This window comes from Canis lupus, chromosome 25, assembly GCF_003254725.2.
Source record: "Canis lupus dingo isolate Sandy chromosome 25, ASM325472v2, whole genome shotgun sequence".
NCBI lineage: Eukaryota > Metazoa > Chordata > Mammalia > Carnivora > Canidae > Canis > Canis lupus.
The window spans coordinates 13,706,813-13,729,353 of record NC_064267.1 but is presented as its reverse complement, the minus strand read 5'-3'; the positions used below and the strand labels follow the sequence as shown (position 1 = coordinate 13,729,353).

The 22,541-nt window shown below is 39.4% G+C and overlaps 1 protein-coding gene and 1 pseudogene across 16 annotated transcripts in view; both read left to right on the top strand.

Annotated features, from left to right (window-relative positions):
* The window catches only part of ATP8A2 (ATPase phospholipid transporting 8A2), a 569,987-nt gene that overhangs the window by 317,904 nt on the left and 229,542 nt on the right, over positions 1-22,541 (top strand). The window lies entirely within an intron of this gene.
* LOC112670242 (U6 spliceosomal RNA) lies at positions 12,041-12,140 on the top strand (annotated as a pseudogene).

Here is a 22,541-nt window from a genome sequence, read left to right as displayed (position 1 = left end):
AATGTTTCCACAAGCCAAGGAATGCCAAAGATTGCTACCAAACCACCAGGAGCTGAGAGAGAAGCATGGAACAGGTTCTCCCTCACAGTCCTCAAAAGGAGCCTGCCAAGCCCTTGATCTAAGACTTCTAGCCTCCAGAACTGTGAGACAATAAATTTTCCTGTTTTAAGCCAACCAATTTATGGCATTTTGTGGTGGTAGCCCTAGGAGATTAATACAAAAGAAGATGCTGTCACAAAGGAGAAATTCTTATAGGATTCTAACAGAGTGGTAGATGGTCAGGTCACAGGAAAGGAAGGAAGCACAGGGAATAAGCTCGATGTAGAGGAGATAACAGGACTTGCTCCCATTGTGGGTGGCCACAAAGTCTGGGAACATTGCTTTGCTTTTACATATGGAATTTACCAGTCACATTTTTCATTTGTAATGGTGGAAGTTGCATCAGGTTTTGGCAGATGTGGGACTGGAAAGGCTTAGAGAAACATCAGACAAATGTGTCTTGAGGTGTCAAGCAGCACCACTGAAAGAGTTCTGCGGTGATTTGTTCTGAAGCTTTCAACAAGTTGATCAATTTCATCCACTTCACCTGTTGCTGAGTTTTTCTGAACCTTAGCAAGAATGCTAATTAGTTATGAAAACCTATATTGATGAATGAGGTGAAGGTCCTTTGAGGAACGTGTACACCATCAGTTAACAGTTGATTTATTCGTTGGTGGAATGTCCTTGGAAAGCATATTGCAGGTTATGAGGGAAGTTTTTGAAATGTTGTAGGATGTAAGTTAATCCTGTGACTACATCTATTACTTATGAAAGAAAAAGTATACGTTATCTTTTAATATAGGAGAAACTTTTAAAGTCATTAATTATCTTCTATTATGGCTCTGGTTTAGTAATTTTTATAAACCACCATCCTCCAGTATGTGCCTTGATCCTGGGAGTGGGTAAAGACTGCAGTCCATTCACCCCAAGTATGAATTTTCTCGGGCAATTGCCCAATTCTTTCTGGTTCCTCAGCTTATAAAGTGCTATGAAGGCAGTAGATGTTATTTAGCCCTGAAGCTGGAGGTAGATTTTTTTTTTTCATTCTCATCTGTCTTTACCCATAGTAAAATAGATGGTGATACTTGCATTCGCCCTCCTGCTTGCTCTTTCCTGCCTCCGCTCCATGTGTGCATCAGCCAAATATGCAGGTTTGTGGGGTCAGAGATGCTAGTGGGAAATGCATGTTGTACATACAAATGAGGTTTGGGACATTTCATTTAGAATGCACTTTCCTTGGTTCTTTTGAAAGGACTAAGATGGAGAACGGGCAGAGCTTCATTTTATACACATGGTTTCATATTTTGAGAGTATGAGATCATTTCAGTTCCGTCGGTGATATTAACAATTAGGAAATAATAGCAGGCTGATAATTACACTGAGAATCCAGATGTGAATCCAGCTCAGCTGTGTCCTTATTATGTGACCTTGGTTAGAAAACTCAAAAGCCACTGTGGTGACAGTAACCGGTCCCAGACAGTATTTGTAATAACACGCTTCTTACAAGACATGCCGTAAAACTAAAAGTGAGTTCCTCCAGAGGGAAATACTGGAGCGTTCTTATCTTTGCTACGTTGATTTTTCAGAGGAAAGAACCTTAGATGTATTTTTGAAGAATACGGTCCCATGTCCTGCAGGACAACACAAAGGGAAATCATGAAGTCAGAGAAAGACAAATACTGTATGATATCACTTATATATTGAATCTAAGGAAGTTGAACTCCTAGAAAGAGAGATGAAAATGGTGATAACCAGCAGCTGAGAAGTAGGGAAAAGAGGAGATATTGGTCAGAGAGTATAAACTGGCAGTTGTAAGATGAATAAATTGTAGGGATCTAATGTACAGCATGATCATTAGAGTTAACAATACTGTGTTATGTACTTGGAGGTTGCTGAGAGAGTAGATCTTAAAAATTCTCTCCACAGAAAATAGCAATCATGTGACTCATACAATTGTTAGCTAACACACTGGCGGTAATTATTTTGCAATCTATCTGTACCGAATCAGCATGTTGTGTCCCTTAAACTTACTCAGTGTTATATGTCCATTATATCTCAGTAAACCTAGGTGAAGGAAAGGGAAATTAACACCTTTGGAGAAATCTCAAAAGCCACTGTGGTGACAGCAACTGGTCCTAGACAGTATTTGTAATAACACGCTTCTTACAAGGCATGCCGTAAAACTAAAAGTGAGTTCCTCCAGAGGGAAATACTGAAGTGTTCTTATACTTTGGAGAAAAGTATAATGATTTCTGGTTGTATTATATGATTGAGAGGAGTATATGTAGGAGAGCACTAGAGTAAGGGACCCACCTGCTCTGATTTGGCTTTGGAATTGTAGGTATTAGGTGGGAGTATTGATAGTACATAATTCACTTCCCTACTTGTTTTCCTGAGGCGAATGACAAGCCATGTGCCTTATGCTGCAAGCTGATTGATGTCAGTGGGAAGTGTCATACTCAGGTGACAGAGAAGCCAGCCTAGAATTTAAAGTAAACTGTACAATTAACTTGTCTTTCTTTATATTCTGTTCTGGTTCTAAAAACCCTATACAAGATGTTGGCATTTGATATGGCATCATTTTCAGAACTATCTCATGAGCACTTAGAATATCTCATTTGCTTTAGTCCATCTCTGCTCTGAACTCCATATCTGCCCTGTGACTGAGTGTAGAATTTTCCTGGGGACTAGGGATATTCTGGGGAGTATACATATAGGAGTAAATATGAATTCAGCCAAGATACAGTCGATACAAAAATAGCATAATGTGGTCATATTTAAAGAATGAAATTAATATCACATGAATGAAATAAGTGTCAGGATTATGCTAATGCTAGTAGAACTTTATTATTTATGCTTTTTAAAAATAAGATGATTTTTAAGCAGATACACACCTACGTTTCATCCTCTAGTTTAGTTTTCTAGGGTTATCGTGTGTGTCTGTGTGTGTGTGTGTGTGTGTATGTGCACATGCCAAAAATGGTATTTTATTAAAAGAGAAATAGTGTTAGAATAGATTTCCCTGGGTTTGACAGAATGCTAAATATATGGCTGACTAAATCCTACATTTGTGCCCTATATTGTCTTCACCATGCTCTGGATACTTTAGGGGGTGACTTCTCATCCTTCTCCTATGAACCTTTATAAAAATGGCATTCCATACCCACAAGGATCCTCCCTTGCAAATACTCTGGAAAAGACTTTGAAATCCAGATAATGAATTTGTATTCCTTATTTTTCCAGCTGAAATTGGCATGCTCAATAACATTCTCAATGAGCTAATAGTAAAAGCCCACTCAAGACTAAAAACCTAAAAACAAACAAAAACCCCAATGATAACAAGAAGGGCTTGTGCAGAGCATTCAGGCGGTTGGAATTTACATACTGAAAGAAACAGTGCAGAACGGATGATGGGGCTTGGGCAACTTTCTTGGTTATTTAACCTGGGAAATGGGAAGGGGGTAGCACACAGGGAAATAAGTAATGAAGCTTTTAAAAGAATTCGAATTTGAAGTAGGGCTTTTTACGGTCCCTTTTTTTACATGTAATGATCTCTTTTTTAAGGAAACTATTTGAGGTTACTTTGTATACTAGAGTAACACAAGTATCTGTGAAATTTCATTGTAGTCAGAAAAAAAAAATTAACCCAGGTTGAGGCGATAATGTACCCGGCTCATTTGTTGGGGGATCTGATGATCAGGTACTGAAAGGGAACTTTACCAGCACGATCTCTCTCCTGGACAGATGTTATATATGCCTCCATAACATTTCCTCAATAGCTAAAAATCTGACCGAATATTCCAGCTGAAGAGTGTTTAGAGAGAAGTACATTTAACACTGAGCTGTATAAACAGGTCGGAGTGAAAGCGTTTTTTTTTTTTAACAACCAGAGTCAAAATCACTGTGGAGCAATTCATAAGCATTTTTTAATTCTACATTTTGATGTTGTGGTATCATCTCCAGCTTTTCTGCCTGTGCTTTCAAAATACCCCTGTGACCAGAGCTTCCTAGATAGGATGTCTGGTTCCAGCTGGGGGATCCCAGAGCCCACTGAGGCTCGTGTTCACTTTCACTATGGTCCTTTACTTCCCCTGTAAAATGAGACCCTCCTTCCTTGTGTTTTCTGATCCTACCCAGGAGTCTTTCAAGTATTTTTTTTAACAAGGGAAGGTGTTACCATCTTTGAGAGGACTTAGAATTGTGATTTTTGTGTTTCTGTATGTACAGAAGAGATCAGAAATGGGGATCAGTCGAAACATACTCACTTCAACTACAACCCATTTATCCTCTCTATTAGCAGTAATAAGGGATCAGAGCCTATTAGAGCCAGAGTGAGTAGGAAAATATACCTATATGTCTGTGTTCTTTGGGCTCATCTGTCCTCATAAGAGGGAAAGAATTGTGGGAAGGTCAGTAGAAGAGTTGGCTCTCAGGTTTGTATTTCCCAATTTTTGTGGTGTTTTCACATACAAGTTTTAAAAACATTGAAGGGATTCAATTTTCATTTTTTGGCAGAGGTAGTAAAGGGTATCATAATGTCTTCCACATACCAGAGAACCTTTGCTGAACAATATTTGCCCTTAAGGCTGCTTGTGAAGGAGCCCTTAAGATACAGGGAGATCAGTATGAAAATAGAGGAGATGAGCCCCAAACATGGAGGGGGAATTCACCACGTAGGGTTGCATTCTACACAGAGGGAATGCTCTGCAAAAAATCCAGCATAGACTAGAGAGGGAGGTAATATGGTGGTAGTGTTTAAAGATTTATCCTTTATATATACTACACCATTTAGTCTTAAAATCCTACAAGGCATGCACCATCATCCCCATTTTATAGATTAGGAAAGGGTAGTAGGGAATAGCCCCAAACACACCAGTAAATTCATTAAGATAATATTGAATTACCTAAGAAATGTTCCTTGGGGATCTAAAATTAGAAAATTGTGACTTTTCAGCAAGATGACATTTTTAGCTGGGTTGATTCAGTTATTTTTCTACAAGCATATATAAATTAAGTTTTTTGTTTTTTTTTTACAAACTAAAATAGTTTCTTACAAATACATTCATTGGGTTTTTAAAAAACTGATTCAGAAAATCTGAAGGTTAACTACTAACATATTTGTGGTTCATTCTGATTTGAGAGTCAAGTTTTAAATTCCAGTTAAAAAAATCAAGTAAAGATACATTCATATTATATTTTGACTCTGTTTTCAAAACAGTCTGTATAGATATTATTGAACATTGTGAATGGGCTAAATAATTAAGCAAATCTCAGAGAAGGTATTTTTCGATGAAAGGAGTTGTTAAGATTTTTCCCTGTGCTATATTCCATGTGGAAGATTTTTCAACAGACTGGTCAGAGTTCCACCAAACTGTGTTGAGGGTTCTTAAGGACTGACCTGATTTTTCTCCTCACTACACAACTAAATTTTCTTAAGCTTTTGGAACTTTTTTTCTGTCTTAAATGTTATATAAACTCTTCAGTTTGATCATTGAATGAAATGTTATGACATTTAAGGGGAAAAAAATCCTATAAGCATTAATCAATGTAAGATATTTGTTGCTTTTTCATTCGACCCCAACGAGCTTTCATCGTGACATACACCATCCTGGAGGCATCGTCTGCTTGTTTAATTGTTTAGTACAGAACGTGGTTTGATCTCTTTCTTGTGCTTTCAGTACTGGTAAATTAATCAAAAGAAGTTACTGCTCTGCTGGGCATTAGCATGGGTTTAGATGTTTCTGCTTTAGGGCCTGTTCATCAACGAAAATGCTTTTAAGACCCAAATGGAGAGTAAACAGTCGCATTGCGGCTGCTTTGAGGTGAGCCATTACTTGTGACCCGCTTACATTTGGGAAGGGGCCTGTTTGTATTAGCAGCTATGCTGGTTTGGGTTGTAGCATTTTCAAAATGTTTTTTTCTCCTCTTTATTATAATGTTTTTAGCATTCGCAAAGAGCCACCCCTACCAACATTACTGCACATGCACACCACAGGCATTTCCATCTCAATATATGGAAATATGGAAATCAAAATGGGGAAAGCCAGTTTGGTCCTATGCCAAAGTTTCTATGAAGTTTGAAATCTGAAATACATGAAGGAGAACCATTGTTTGTCATTAGAGGACAATGAACTTATAATGCCAACTAAGAGGTTCTAAGAGCAGTTCTTATCAACAGAAAAGTGTCGTTGGGTTTTTGTTTCCATTAGATGTTGACACTGTTATTATCATTGGGACTATTTGTGCTGTGCATTGTACTAGGCACCAAGAATACACAAGAAGATAGTCTTTGGTTTCCAGGAATTAGTCCCTTGACACATAAATGGTCATTTCAGGATGATGAGGTGAGTGTGCTGCTTAAGGGATTAACCAGGGGGCTCCAGAACATAGGGGAGACTGGCTAAGTTAGTTGGTGGGGTTAGGAGAGACCTCTCCCAAGAAGAAAGTGACTTTGAAGCCAGTCTTCAAAATGGAGTAGAAGTTAGCGGAGGGGAGAGATAAAGAGTTGGAGGAGTATTTGTCAGGAGGAAAGGCAGGGCTGTAGGACCATGAATGGTTAGGGGATGGGGCATGGGCATTGTCAGAAAGGCAGAGTCTGGAAAGGAGCCTCGTTAGGCACAGGGTGCTCAGGAAACCTCTTTTTTAAAGAAATGAGTTTGGAGAAATAAAGAGGAAATTATGTGTTTGAATTATTAGTTTACTTTGCAGCCCAAATGTGGAAGAGGCTCAGAAAACCAGAAAATAAAGTTTAGGCATACACAGGAAAACAGACAATTCTAGATATGGACATAGTGCTCCCCTCAGAGTCCATTACTATTAAGTGTTTTTAGCAGCTTTGTTGAGGTATGATGCATATTCTAAAATGGCACATACTTAATGTATACAATTTGATGTTTGGACAAATGCAAACACCCATGAAACCATCACCACGGTAAAAATAATGGACATATACCCATAACCTCCTAAAGTGTGATCAGGAAGCCTCTGGAATGGTATCTACTAAGCTTAGGCTTGTTCCTGAAGGGAGGACCCTGAGGAATTCAAGAAAGTGCAGTAGGAAGAGTGGCCTTATGAGTAGGGCAAGGCTACAGTGTGGACAGGAGTGGAGACCAACAAACCCATGGTATTTCTTCAGATTTTCTTTAATAATGAAAAGGAAATTAAGACAGTTCTGATCATTACTGAAAAGAATGAATTACTTAAGGTAACTGTGATATTGTCTCTTTCGTTTCTGATCAGTGACATCTAAGTTTACTTTTAAAATAATTATTGATGTGTAAAAAGGGCTCCTCCTCATATATATAGAATTTCTTTTTTGAAACAGTTACCCTGGAGAACCATAGAAGTCCTTTTGGGATTATATTGGCAGTCTGGTGGAGTAATGTAGTAGCAACGTAAGGTCTCAAAGGGTATTTAATCAGCTTTTGTTTTTAAGAATTTATTTGCTTTCTCGGTATAATAGCAGTACCTATTTTCAATGTGAAACAGAATAAAAATGAAAGACTAATTCTAAATCCGTTCTTGTCAGAGAAAACTACTTTGAATCATTTTCTCCTGCACTTTTATCTCTGCATGCCCACGTCTATTTAGTGCGTGTCCCACATGGACACCACTGTACGTGCAATCTCTCAGCTTGCTGTCTTCGTTCAGCAGTATACAGTGGATATGCGTCCATGGTCCATGGGGACATATTTTAGATCTATGGCATTCTTAGAGGCATTGTACTTATGGATGGTGCTCTTGGGGCTGCCTTAGGTCTGGCAGTTCATCTGCGGATCTGCTTACTTTCTTAGCATAAATTCTCTCTGTTAAATTGCCTATTCAGAAGTTATATATAGTCATATATATGTGCACAGTAGATTAGGGTGCTCATTTACTCACACATCAAGATGTGTATATTTGGTGTATTTAGTTGTTGTTGGTTTTTTGTTGTTGTTGTTGTTTTGTTTTGTTTTTTGGTATATTTAGTTTTTGACAAACTCTGTTCAAGCTGTTCCTTTCTCCTGAATGCTCTTTTGTCTGGTTGACCCACCATCTCCTTCCATTCTCTTCGAACTAGCTCAGAGAAAGATATCTATGGTTTTTGTTTTGTTTTGTTTTTCTGACTCACCACCTTTCACTGTGTCATTGGCTGCTTGCTTAGGTTCCAGCTGTCTTCATGTAATGTGCAGCTGGTTGGAGTGGTGCATAAATAGGTCTTAGTGCTCTTATGGGAGCACACAGTACCAGTCACAGCATGTGTAAGAACACTGTGTGAGCAACAAAGCAGGTAAATCTGGGAAGTGGCATCATAAACAGACGTGGATGATGCACATTGGGACTTGCAGACTGAGTGATGACACCCAGGGGCATGGCCCCTTGACTGTCTTTGGCTCCACCCATCCACATGTAGAAAACCATTTTTAGCTTATTCAGCCACCCAGCTCAGTACTGATTCATATGAATATGAGCCAGACACTTCCTCTTATCCTTAATGAATACAGTGCTCTGCCTTTTAGAGCACTGTGTTAGCTATAAATTTGGAGACTCATTCTAATGAGGAAAGAGTTTCCACAAATATTGTCTGAGTGCCAGCCATGTGCCAGGTCTTGAGGTGAACATTGGGGTATGTTGCAAATCAACGAATGTGGTGTGCTGACCTTCGTGGGGGGATCACAGAGGAAAAATTATCCTCTGCGTGGAGGAGGGATGGCCTCTGTGATGATGTTTCCCAGCTTCTGTCTCAGAGACATGCTGTCACAAGAACCGGCAGCCCTGCAAGACTCACACAGTAACATTCTGGAGTGAAGCATCTCCCTGACTGTGTGAAGGGTCTCCTTTGCCACTGTGCTTGGTAGCTGGGTGAGAAGAGAAGGAGAGGAGAAGGAGAAGGAGAAGGAGAAGGAGAAGGAGAGAAGGAGAAGGGAAGGGAAGGGAAGGGAAGGGAAGGGAAGGGAAGGGAAAAGGAAGGAAGAGAAAAGAAAAGAAAAGAAAAGAGAAAAGAACAGAAAAGAACCACCTGCATCAACACTTAGCTCTCAAAGTTAAAGAAAAGTCTGTTTCCTTAGTTAACATAGCATCTAGAAGAAATAGGGAATGGCTATTTTTTAATTACCATTAAAGTGTATTAAGCCAGCCTTCGTGCATACTTTTCTCTCCTTCAGTCACTCAAGGACTTGAAAAAAGAAATTGCTTCCCTTGCAGTCAGCATCACGTGTATATGACTTACTCCAAGAACCATTAGACATACTGCCGATACCATTTGACTCCATCAAGATTGAGAGCCTCCAGTTTATCACTGTAGCACCTAAAAAGCATTAGGCTAGTGTTACAAATCTAATTTAATTGCCAATGCATTTATATTGGTTAACTAGTATGCTGCAGTCTATGTGGCTGGATTATTTAATATATTTTTCTTTGTTCTATTAATGACCTGGACTTCATTACCTGCCAATAAAGAGTTCCAGAATATACAAAGAAAGCTGACAAAGAGTATTGGTGGCTTATTAAACTAACTGGCCCTGACCTCTTATCGCTTTACTACTGCTCAGATTATCAGAGAATAAGTCAAACAGAACATGCTCATTGCCATGCTCGCTGCCCAGACCCATCAGACCATTATCTTTTCAGGGAGCAGTGGCCTTCTATTTGCTTCTTAGGCAAGTTTCAACTTTAAACATTTCAAATGGAAAAAACTCTATGTGATTTTTTTTTTTTTTTTTTTTTAGCTTTTACTAATCTGATTGAATGGGCTTACAGCTAGCTTCTTAAAAATCAGCCAAAACAACAACAACAAAAAATCAGCCAAAACTATCTTTTCAATAATGTTGAGAAATACTTTTCTTTGAGTAAAAATTAATATGTACAATTTTAAAAGAACTTTACCTAGAGGTTTGGAGCTCACATAAAGCCCTAGGTAAGTGAATGTCTCAAAGAATTGGCTGATGTCAAAAAGTAGGCAGAGAAATCATAGCTTTAAATTTTGTGCAGATGAAATATAAACAAGTTCAAATTTTAATTTAATTATTTTGTAATATTATCATTTGAGAGATAAAGTGCTTTTTAGATTTTATTTTTTTACTATAACAACAGATCATCTGTGATGTGATGCTGACTGAAAATGGTCATCTGTTGGAAGGGCTAGTTCTGTTTTTGACTTATTCATTGGTGTTATTTTACATGGGTAGGCTTGTTTGAAATTTGTCTTCTATCAATTTCTATACCTTTTCTTTGGGAAGAGTAAAATGGATTATAGACTTCCATTTTATTAATTTTATCCCTATTGGGTTGTTTTCTGTTTTGTTTCACTTCGAGAGACAAGAGGAAGAGGAAAAACTGTTTCTAGCCCATGAATGAGAATCATACTTCCATGTTTGGTACTGTTTTAGGGGGGATCATGCTTGTGGTGGTGGTGTTTGTAACATGTTCTGATAAACAGCTGACATGATTTTACGGTATGAGGGCAGACTAAGCTAATTACACAGTTCTAATTATTCAAAAAAACCCTCTAATATTTTTACAACTCCATCTTCAGAGGTAGGCTTTCCCCAGTTTAACTCCCAACTTTACCTAGGGACAAAGCTTCTGAGAATGATGTGTTGACCATTGTTCTCTGTTCCCATTTGCTTGCTGCTCTAAGCCCCTGTGTGCTCCATTTCCCTCCCAGCATCTAGCAGAACTGCTTCTATTATTTCTGCAATGTGATCCGTGGAGGTAAACTTAGCAGTAGCCATTGTGCACTGAGCACTTTGTTGGATGTATGGACAAGTAAAAACTGAAGACGTAATCTTACCCTGCAAGAACTCACAGTCTCATTTTGTTTACACACATTCATATTCAGTATGTATGAATATTAGTGTGAATCAGTATGCAATTTAACAGTTTTGGATATAAAGAAATTATGTAAAATTATATGTGAAAACAATCTGATACAGGACTTTAAGGGAGTTGGTGGTAAATTCAAATAGGGACATATGAGCCAAAATGTTCTTCTCTGCTGTTTCTCATCCCACCTCCATCCAGAAATCCTGGGAGACTCTGAAGCCAGTAACTTAGGGGAGGACCTTACTAGCCAGCACAGGCATGAAGCCTGGATGGTGTCCTCAATGGGAGAGGTGATGAAGGCTGGTTGGCATTTAGCCAAGAGTCAGGTAGAAGCTAAGATGGGGTTTTTTTTTTTTTCCCCATCTTTCAAAATGCTTCCTCACCTTCAGCATTTATTTGGTCTTCATGACTATCATGTGAGGCATGTGGCAGTGGCAAGACCTTCAAGCTAAAAGCAAGAACCTGATCCTTCAGGTAACTTTGTGGGGCTCTTGAGTGCTGGGTGTAGATGATCCCTTGCCTGTGCTGTGTTCCCCAGCCTGGCCTGGCCCAGTGCCTCAGCAGAACTCTGTGAGCTTCTCTAGTGATGTTTGTACAGTAGCAGAGTGGCTGAGCAGAGAGACCCTGGGTGAGAGAGCTGCGGTTAGGCACTGTCTTGGCCACTTGTTGGGTTCTTTGACCTTGGGCACACTGTGTCAACCTCTTTGAGCCTAGTTTTCTTGCCCTTGAGTTGGTCAGGATGACACCACTGATTTCTCAAAGTGAGAATTAAATTAGCTAGTGCATGAAGGGTGCTTACCTCGGTTACTGATGAATAGGTAATGTGTGTTAAATCAGCACTTGTTGCTGCTGCTCCTTTATTATTATTATTGTTGTTATTATTATTTATTATATTTATTATTTTATTTTATATATTATTTATTATATATATTACTTTATTATATATTATATTTACTATTTTATTTTTATTAATAATAATAATAAAAAAGAAAATATTTTGCTTTCAGCCTAAAAGTATAGGTTTTTTTTTTTTTAAGATTTATTTATTTATTCATGAGAAACACAGGCAGAGGGTTTCCCTCTCCACAGGGAGCCGATGCAGGACTTGATTCTGGATCCCAGGATCACGACCTGAGCCAAAGGCAGACACTCAACTGCTGAGCCCCCCAGGCATCCCAGAAAGTATAGGTTTTAATGCTTGCTTTGGCAGCACATAGACTAAAATTGGAAAAATACAGAGATTAGCATGGTCCCTGCATAAGGATGATACATAAATTTGTGAGGCATTCCATTTAAAAAAAGAAAAAGCAGTATATTTAGAGCTTAAGAAACATTAGAAATCTTCATTGTTGGTCACAGAGGAGAGAAAACAGAACCAGGGAGGGTGAGCAGAGGCAAGGATGCCAGTTCTGCCCTATCTGTGGGTTCCTCTCACTTGAGGAATTCGAGCATTCTCCACCATCCCTCTGATCACACGTGGTCATTGTTCCTCTGATCACAAGTGGTCATCACCTGAATTATGTCCTCCCTTCTCCACAGCTCAAACTTGGAGCACACCGAAAACCTGAAATAGAACTAACTCAGGGAAGGGGAAGATGAGAACTATTATTTTAAGAAGGGTAGAATTTTCTTAGCAACCCACAGGATCATAAAAGCTTTCCCCACGTGTAGGTTAGTATCACCTTGGACCACAGGCCACAGAATCTGGGAGTGGGCTGTATGATTGGGGGGCGGGAAGCAAGCTTTATTGGGCACAGTACATACTTTTATCACCAGTATGTCCCTGGAGCCCAAAGGAAGGCCTGGCATGCCTTTGTCACTTTGCCTTGGAAACTGGGTTACTCTAAGTGGGTGATAGGTCATTTTGTTATATTGTTTAAAAAATTATGACACCAAGGGTATCGCTACTTTAGATTCTTTCTATAGTATATACCAATGCAATTTAATGATGTACTATGCATTCGTGTGTGAGAAATAAAAGGAAAAGAGGATATTCACCCTAACTTTGTCTGCTATGACACTGCTTTAGCCTTTCCTATCATATTCCCTTAGTTGAGGCTCAGTTTGTTGATGACTCCTATTCTCAACTTGAGTGTGGGTATAATTGCAAGATTTAAGTATTTCTCACCTTCTGCATTGCATTTCTAGACTTTTATGCCTTCTGTATAAAGCTGGGAACCCCTGCTAAAAGTGTTCCTGAAATGTCCCCTTGACTTCTCCGGTTTCTTGGCTGGAACTTTCTTCATTCTAAACTCCCCTCTGGTTGTAGATCTAATCCAAGCAGGCATGTGTGTAGCTAGCTCTGGTCTTGAGCTCCTCTACAAGCTCAGGATTGGGCTCTCTGCCCTGACAGCAGTGTGACCTTGCTCTCTTGACCACTGCATGCCATTCAAGGTGAATGGGGCAGGTGTTGGTAGCACTGACCCCACCTACCAAACCACATAATTGGCAAACTTGATTTTTATTTTTTTTTTATTTATGATAGAGAGAGAGAGAGAGAGAGAGAGAGGCAGAGACACAGGCAGAGGGAGAAGCAGGCTCCATACACCGGGAGCCCGATGTGGGATTCGATCCCGGGTCTCCAGGATCGCGCCCTGGGCCAAAGGCAGGCGCCAAACCTCTGCGCCACCCAGGGATCCCCGGCAAACTTGATTTTTAGGTGGTGGCTGTTGCTTATAGGAGGTGGTAACATGGTAAAGGTGGTAGTTAGTGTACTAATTGACTCTGAAAAGTGTAGCTACCAGGTGAACTTGAAGGTTGAGATTTGGGCTTCTCTGAACAGGCATTGTAATGAACAAATACTTTAACCTTTCTTTTTCTTTGATCAAAACTGAAAGATGATCATTATTCATTTAGTATGATAAGTATATTCTTGAACATGAAATACAAACAATTAAAATTAAGAAGGAAGACAAGGAGAGCTATGTTTGAAGTCCAAAACAATCATTGAAAAATTGGTAATTCAACAGACATTTGTTTGTTACCTACCATATTTGATGCTATAGGTTTTAAAGATGAGTAATAGAAATCCCTAAAGCCAGGTAGCTAATAGCCTAATTATGGAGACAGAAATACACAGCCAACCACATTTCAGACCAGACTTTATCCAAAGAAGTGTTACTATGGTAGTCTTAATCAATTAGAAGAGCAAGTTACAAATTAAGCTTGCAATAGATTAAGTTGACTACTCCTATACTTAGCTGTTATCATTAATTTCTCCTGTGGGTAGAGTGTCTTGGGGCTCGTGTTCTCTCCTAACATAGACCTTCATGTGATTGGTCACTGTGCCTATACTCACCCCTTCCTCACCCAGGCCCCACTATCCCATCCACCTGATGTCTGTAGATATTTCTCTGTCACTTTCCAGGACTTCTGGAAAATATATACATCTATAGCTGATGTATAGAACCAGTAGGAGTCATTTGCGTGTTCTTCTGTGGCAATGGTAGAATGCTGATGCTTCCCCCACCCCCAATAGACTTTATTTTTTAGAACAGTTTTAGGTTCACAGCAAAACTGAGTGGAAGGTACAGAGATTTTTACAACATGCACAGAGCTTCCCCCACTATCAACATCCCCCCGTACAGTGGTACATTTGTTACAATCAGCGAACCTACATTGACATATCCTTATCACCCAGAGTCCATAGTTTATATTAGAGTTCACTCTTGGTGTATATTCTATGGGTTTGGACAAATGTACCCCCAGAAAAGCATTCTCATTTCCTGCTCTTGAGATCAAGAATTAGCAGCTTATTAAGTACAGGCTCTAGGTTTGAGTAGGAATATATGATTCTTAGAAGAAGGAGCTTTGTCTAACTTCTCTGCATTTCCACTCAACAAATTCCACTCTCAGATTTTCCAGTTTGAGAGAGTGGGGCACATGGTGTTTGTCACTGCCATCCCTGTGGCTTTTAAGGTTCTTGGTTGCTTGGATTAGGCCTGGGGTAAAAGTCAAGAGGCAGACAGGCTGCCCCACTTTTTCTGGAGTACAGGTAGTTACAATTTTGCTTATTTATTGGATTGGTAACCAGATGACCTTTGTGACAGGTGAAGGGCAGGTCTAATTAAAATCATTCTATTAAGCATCTTGGTCGTCATTTACTTTCAGTGGTGCATGAGCTCATGATGCTTGGTCCTGAAGGAGCCATAAGCTTGCTCTGAAATGTCAAAACTCAAAGCCTTCTCAGGTTTCATCTTGTTCTATTTCCTATTCCCACCATCCCCACAGCAGAGGCCAGGCACGCTGTTTTGAAATACTAGTGAAATTTGCAGTGGAGAACAATAAATGTATGTTAACTCCAAGGAAGGCAGACACTCCTGAGAGAGTTGTTGGGGGCTTTAATAAAGCATTTCAAGGAAGCAGAGTATCGAATTAATGCTTTTTGTGCTAAAAACATTAAGGTATTTAAATGTGTTATTCTAATCCCTGTTTCAGCCTGGGAACAGAAGGATCTAATATCTTTTATTTAAATCCCAGCCTTCCTAGTCTGGGCCCTTCTTTTCAGCCTAGTACAGGAAGAAACCGACTATAGCCAGTTGACTTCAGTGAATATAAACCCGTATGTAATTCACAACATACGACCTATTAAATTTTTACATCAAATGCGGTTGCCCTGATCTTAATATATTCTATATCATTTAGTGGAGATGTTAGATTTTCAGAAGCTAGACTCCTGTCTGAGCGCCACTTTAATTGTTCTGTTTCCTGGACATGCAATAAAATTGTCATGGACACAAGTACAGATGCATAAATTCTGAACCCCCAAGCAGGGGATACTTATTTCAAAGTGAGCCCTTTCTAGTTGTGGAGTAAACTGATCTTGGGCAGACAGGGTGTCCTCCCTTTCTCAGAGAGCCACTCTGAAAGCCTCAGCTGCGCGGGCAGCATTTATGGCCAAAGCGCAGGCAGGATCAGGTTATAAGGTTTTTGTTCAGTGAATAAAGAATATCAAGTTCCCTCACAGCTCACAACAGTATGATGGTTGATCTCTACCTCCTAGGTTGGATAGAAGAGAATGCTCACAGGACAGTGGAGGCAGTCAGCAGTCAAATAGTAATTAAGATCAGTGATAAATATATTGCCTCATCTTCAAATCCGTCATTAGGGTTTTACCCCCTTGAAAATTCTTGTTTGTTGAGATGTTTTCTAGATTTTGAAATCAAGATTTAGGGGCCATATAAAGGTGACTTCAGGTGACTAGAATATCTAATCATAAAATCATTCATATTTAAACTCTGGGTAATGCATCCAACATGAAAGTGTGGAATACTTTGAGTAAGACATTGGCAAGGTTGTTTTTCAAGGCTCGATACTAAAAGATAGGAAAATCAAGACCATATTTTGTGCAATCTGTGTGTGTATGAGTGTGTGTAACACAGATAATTAGTGACCCCTTAAGATTATAGTATTGTTAAATACTGTAGGAGTCAAGCAAACCTTTTAAACAACAAGGAAATTATTACTAGTAATTGTTAATATATTGGTATAGTGGTAATTTTATATAAATCATACTTTTAAGGAGCTCTCACATTCTATCCCACTCCCAGCCTGTCTGGCTACCCCTCCTTTTTCCTCCCCCTTTGTGATAGAGTGTGAAGGAGAGCTCATCTCTTGTTTCTGAAAGTTGAGGTCTCTTCTGGAGTGTGGAAACATTTAACCTTAGTATTTTTTTAAGTGAATTCTTATACCATATTGAAAATAATCTTTATACTTTTAGGACGCTATGGAAATTTTAAGCTTTCTGCAATTTGAATTTAATAGATGCCCAAATATACATGTTAAATTCTAAAATGACTGTGGAATTACACCACCAAGATATAAAGCAAGATGATGACACAGCTACCTATTTGTCACCTCACCTGGCACAGTCAGACTTGTGACATTGTGCCAGCAACATGTATTCAACCTTCAGTACATCTGGGCTCTTCAGTTACTCAGCAGATCTTGTGGCATATTGGCCTGTATTTCTCTAGGATGGTTGGATCGTATCAGAGTTCATAGTTATTTCATGCAGATTTCTATCACCAATAATGAGATATAAGTCCATCATTTTACTCAGCCAGCGAGTTAAATGCCTATTCTCCTAGGCACTATGTTGAAAAGTTATTAGTAGTACAAAGGTATATAGGTATTCAAGATTGTGATAGAAGATAATTTTAGACTGAGTTGCCTGTGCAAGAAGCAAATATGTGGTGAGGTGCTTAAATATAAAGACTTTGTTTGGATGATTTGCATCGCCGGACATCCCTGAGTCCATTTGAAAAGACTTGGTAAGCCAGTATGTGTTAAGCTCTCAAAGTACTTATGCAAGACGATATTCAGGGGCTGTTGGCTTATTTAGTCAAAGCATTAGGATCGAAAGAGGCAGGGGGAAAAAAGTCCAGGCTTATGTAGTAGCCCTTCCCAAGAGAGCCCTATATGAAGCCAAGGATTGTTGCCTGCTACATGTCATTAAGAGCTGTCACAAAAAGCCTATAATAAGCCTATAATGTTTTTAAGGATATTAGAAAACAGAATCAAGACCACTGGCATATTTGATTAGGAAGTTTGCAGTGTCCATCCCCAGACCATGGGAATAGTGGGCTGTTTCTAACTCCTTTCCATGGATGATAACTTTAGATCTCACAGAGGCGCATATTGTTTTTATATTGCTTTCATTGTTTCCATCTGTGAACTGAAGAGATCTCTCAGAATTACACACCAATAGCATTGTTCCCGTTTATATGAAAGTTAATGTATTTTTTTTTTTAAGATTTTGTTTATTTATTCAGGAGAGACACAGAGAGAGAGAAAGACAGAGAGAGAGACAGGCAGAGGGAGAAGCAGACTCCCCTTAGGGAGCCCAGTGCGGGACTCCATCCAGGTCCCCGGGATCACGTCCTGGGCCTAAAGCAGACACTCAACTGCTGGGCCACCCAGGTGTCCCAAAGTTAATGTATTTTTAAGTAGAATTATATTTTTTCCTATTCTTCCTAATTATCATTAGAGATATAATTAGTCTTAGAATCATGACTTTGGGAGTTAGTCACCATTTATTGAACATTTGCCATATAAATTGACTGGTTTAGCATTTAGGTTTAGCATGCTAAACCAGTTGGGAAAGGAGGGGATGTAGATGGGGAGGGAAACAAGCACATCCCCCATAGTGGGTATAATCATCACACTGGACACATTGAGTTTATTGAAAGAGATGTACCTGCTAAATAATTCTGGGATCAATTCCTGAAACGTTGGTGTCCATGATATTCCTGCTTATGGTCTGTCATCTGTCTGCTCTTTTATGAGGCAGCTTTTTTTAATAAGGTAGTGGAAAGAATGGTAACATCAGTCATGAAGCATTTTGTAGGAAACCTCAACTTTTATATTACCAACAAATGTGGTTTAAACTTTTCAAGGATGGAAAGAAATCCTTCCACAGGAGAGCCTCCACAACATCTGAAATTTTGTAGGAAAAGCTGGGGTGGGATAGAACCCTTCACTGCTGAAGCAACCAAAGCCAGAGACGCTCATCCCTGAGAGTCTATATGTTGCTCATTTAGCAACTAGGTGTATGGTGCTACCCTCTCAAACCCATTTATCTCATGGGTGATTTTTTTCTCAGTAAGCACTCAGTCTGTTTTTGAGAAGGTGTTCTGCTCCAGCCACAACCCAATGAGGCCGCCTCTTGGTCAGGAACTGAATTTTTAAAATAAAACCTGAACCACATCTTCAGTTACATCTTTGTGAGGCATTGAGACACTATCTTTTATGGCTTCTTCACATATAAGATAGCTCCTTGCTATGTGTACATTTTTATGAAGGAGCCCTTGAGTCTACTTGAGAACCACTGAGTGAGTGAGTTTAAATTTCACTTCTTTGTGCCTGTGGATTAGCTAGCCTCAGGTACCTATTGGGTTTGCCCAGACACACCCTTCTGCCACCCCCTCTCCCCTGCAACCTCGCATCTGCCACTCTGCTCTAGGGACTGTCCCAAGCTGCCAACATGATCTGCTTTTGGAGCTAAGGCCTATGGTAAGATTCAGTGAGACTGAGACATGAGATTAAATTTGAGAGTCACATATTTTGGGTCAGAGCACAGGGATTGAATGTTCCTGAAGGGCAAACTATCCAGGAGGCCTGGACAACTGGCCCTGCATCAATGCACTAAATGCGTCTAAGGAAAGAACATAGGGTCGGAGTAGGTGTTGGTCAGTTACAGAAGCACTTATTAAACAAATATGTAGGAAGTTTAATTGTTTTTAGATTTTATACCTCTATATTAGGTGTTCATATATCTATAAACTAAGATTTTTTAAGATGTTGCAATCTTTGAAACATCTAGGATTATTTACTGCTATGAAAAAGTATATTTTAATTTTTTTAATGAAAGAATCTCTTTCATAAGGATGCTTTCTTTAAGTTAATGGGAAAATGGAAATTTTCATAAATTAAATCATAGGTATTGGTTTCTGTATCATTAAAAAAATAAAAAATATAAATAAATAAATAAACTTACAAAATCCTGTAGACCATATTTTGGTTAGTACTTTCACCCTCTTATGTGGAACACTTAGATTGGAAGACTTTTATTTTATTTTATTTTATTTTATTTTTATTTTTATTTTTTAAAAGATTTTATTTATTCATGAGAGACACAGAGAGAGCGAGAGAGAGGCAGAGACACAGGCAGAGGTAGAAGCAGGCTCCATGCTGGAAGCCCGACATGGGACTCGATCCCAGGTCTCCAGGATCACACCCCGGACTGAAGGCGGTGCTAAACCGCTGCACCACTGGGGCTGCCCCTTATTTTATTTTTTGAAGGATTGTATTCATCTGACACACGCAGACACACACACACACACACACACACACACATACAGTGCACAAGCAGGGGGAGCAACAGGCAGAGGGAGAGGGAGAAGCAGACTCCCTGCTAAGCAGAGAGCCCACCCTGTCACTGGATCCCAGGACTCTGGGATCATGACCTGAGCTGGAGGCAGACACTTAACCAACTGAGCCACCCAGCCACCCCTGGAAGATTATTTTAAGTGAAATTCCAACCTTATTTTGTACTTCCTAGATGGGAGTTAAAAGCAAAAAATAACCTGTATATACAAAGCTTGAAAGAAGGGGATGAGATTCAGTGTTCCTGCTAATTGTTTGATGTCGCTTTATGAAAATTTTGCATGTACCTTGTGCTATAATAAATGTAAGCCTAGCTAATTAAAACATTTGAACAAGAGAGATCTTGTGATCTTGTCCAAGTCAATGTTGACTACTTCAGCGTTGTCCATAGGCAAGCAGCATTGTTAAATGTGCACTTCTGAATCAGAAGCTATATTTTTACAAGTTCTCTGCTCACTTAAAATTCGAGACTTACTGATTTAGGCGAATGGTCTTCATACTTCCTTTTCTGTCATAAAGACTTTCTATATGGAATAGAGAAGTTTGAGAGTCCAATTAGTAGAAGTATTTAGTGAATCTGGTTAATGAGTAAGTGTTGTGGCTCTAGTTGAAGTTCTCTTGGATAGCCCTGGGTGGAGTTTCTTATGACTCCCTTGACTGAACTGAGTTTAGTCTACAAATCAGTAATAGAAGTCTACCCCTCTTTGACAAATGAGAGCTCTGAGACGGGAAGGGATTTACTTAAGTTTGCTCACATGATATTGCAAATTAGAATTTAGAAACTTATTCTGAGACTAGGGCTTTTGTAGATCAGATAAATTAATGCATGATCGTTAATTCTAGAAGAGTAGTTACCAAAGGTCCTACTTCAGCATTATATTTGAAATAATTTTAGAAAATAAGTTTTAAAATTTCAGGAACACAGGGGTTCCTGAGTAGCTCAGTCAGTTAAGTGTCCAATTCTTGGTTTCAGCTCAGGTCATGATCTCGGGGTTGTGAGATCAAGCCCCACGTGGTGCTCTGCTCTCATTGTGGAGCCTACTTAAGATTCTCTCTGTCTTTCCCTCAGCTCCCCCATCCTCCATGCTTGGTGTCTCTTTCTTTCTCTCTCGAATAAACAAGTAAATCTTTAAAAAATTTCAGGTACACTTATCCCATAAAATTAGATTCTCCAGGACTCTGAATTTTTTCAAGTCTCAAGAGGAAAACTTATTTTTTTGTGTTAGAATCTATTGTAAGCCAAAAAAGTAGGTAGAATATCTCTCCAGTTGATTAGAGATCTTTGATTTTGTGTTTTTATTCATAAAGCACTAAAACAGGTTATAGAACTGTCCCAAGTGCCTAGCTTAACTCAGATGTGGTCTGGAATTCTTATTTTATAGGGTGAATGTATTATATGCTGGGAATATTTAAGTGTGGCATGTGATTCCAGGTTACAAATTAAGATTAAAAAAGAGCTGGTTTGTGCTTCATGGCAACTTGGCATACTAAAATACTATGTATGGTTGAAGCGTAATGATGCCTATTCAGTTCTGTAGAAATTAGCTGTTGGACATCTGTTTTTGAACCCCTCGTGTGTGCTAGAATTATATTTTCTCAAGGCATCACAGCCGAGGGCATAATAAATCCTTGATGAGAATTTCATGCTTCTAAAATGCTAGGATATGACTCAGTTTATATACCCCAGTCAGGTTCTCTCTTTAGTCTTGCTTTTTGGGAAAAGGCAGCTGTTGGACTTTCAGAGATTTTGCTGCAGCAAGCCATCAGAACCATGACTCGATTTGCCAGAGATTCAAAGCCCAGAGTGGTAGATGTATTGAGCATATTTGACTTGCTACTTGCTTGTTGGTTTAGCTTATTGCTAAACCCCTTGACAAAATAGCAACATCTTTAACCTCAGAGAAAACCATGGATTTGTTCAGCAGCTTCTCCATTCTACCACCACAGCTCTTCCAACCTCCCATAGCACCATGTTCCCATGGTTGAACTTTCTGTCCTGTGGACTCCCCTCTTGCCCTGTAGACCTCCTGTTGCTCTACATCACCTCAGGCCACCTGATACAGAGACCAGCTTCCTCAATTACTGAGGTGGCATGTGGGATCTCAAGAAGTCACAGCCACAGGCTACCCAGTGCTATTTAAGTGTCAGTCTACTATGCCCTGTGATATGTCAGTGGACGCAGAATAAGAGTTCAAGATTAAATGGTGGTGAAGTTCTACTTCAGCACATGAATGATTGTACCTGAAGACTGAGCAATGTAACCAGGGAGAGAAGTGATCAACGCAGAGGTTCCCAGATCCTCAGCATTCACAGTACCCCAGTGTCTCAGTAATTCCTTTGCAAAGCCCCCAGGCCAAGAAATAATATGGAATAGTTTCTGTTAGGAAGGGGAGGTCAAACAATTTAAGAATTATTTATGTCCTAACAACTTAGCAGACATTTGAAACAATAATGCACGTAGCTGGAAAGAAATAATACTTTCTTTCATCCTTAAATAGCCATTATAACTTGCCAGTGCTATGGTATGTGCACCTGTTGAGCTTTGCACACCTTCTCAAACCTTGGAGTAAGCATGAATGCTGCATCCCTCATTTCCTGTTCCACGATGATTTTTCACAAGTTATTTGCTTTTTATCATAGCAGCCGTGAAAACTCAGTGTCACAAAGATGTGTCATAAAAAGGAATGTAGTTGGGTGCCTGGGTGGCACAATCAGTTAAGCGTCTGACTCTTCGTTTCAGCTCAGGTCATGATCTCATGGTCATGAGATCGAGCCCTTTTTCCAGGCTCCATGTTCAGCAGGGAGTCTGCTTG